We start from the raw sequence: 429 nt of genomic DNA on the forward strand, positions 1-429 counted from the left end.
CCCGTATCGTTTTGCCTGTTTCGCAACAGGTTTTTCTTCTGAACTTTTTACTTTTTTTTTTCTCTCTGACCGTCATTTAATAAATATACTTTCCGTCTTTTTCCATTTATTTATATTACCCCCCCCCCCCCCAACGCAGATAGTAATCATCCCTAATTGAAAATAACGGCCCGACTTCTTAGCTTATGGCTATTAGCTCATAAACGTCATTATTATTATCATTAATTACTGTAGAGTTATATTAAGGTATTTCAATCAGCATCATTGTTTGGTATACTCTAAATTACTTCCTGACCGCGTTCGTTGAATTAAGATTACTTCGTTCAGAATGATCAGATAAATTATATTACTGAGGATTAAGTCGATAGTTAAAAAATGTAGTCTATATCATGCTGTATAATTAGTATTATTATTTGGCAACTCACAGAG

This window comes from Penaeus monodon, chromosome 22 (genome assembly GCF_015228065.2).
Source record: "Penaeus monodon isolate SGIC_2016 chromosome 22, NSTDA_Pmon_1, whole genome shotgun sequence".
NCBI lineage: Eukaryota > Metazoa > Arthropoda > Malacostraca > Decapoda > Penaeidae > Penaeus > Penaeus monodon.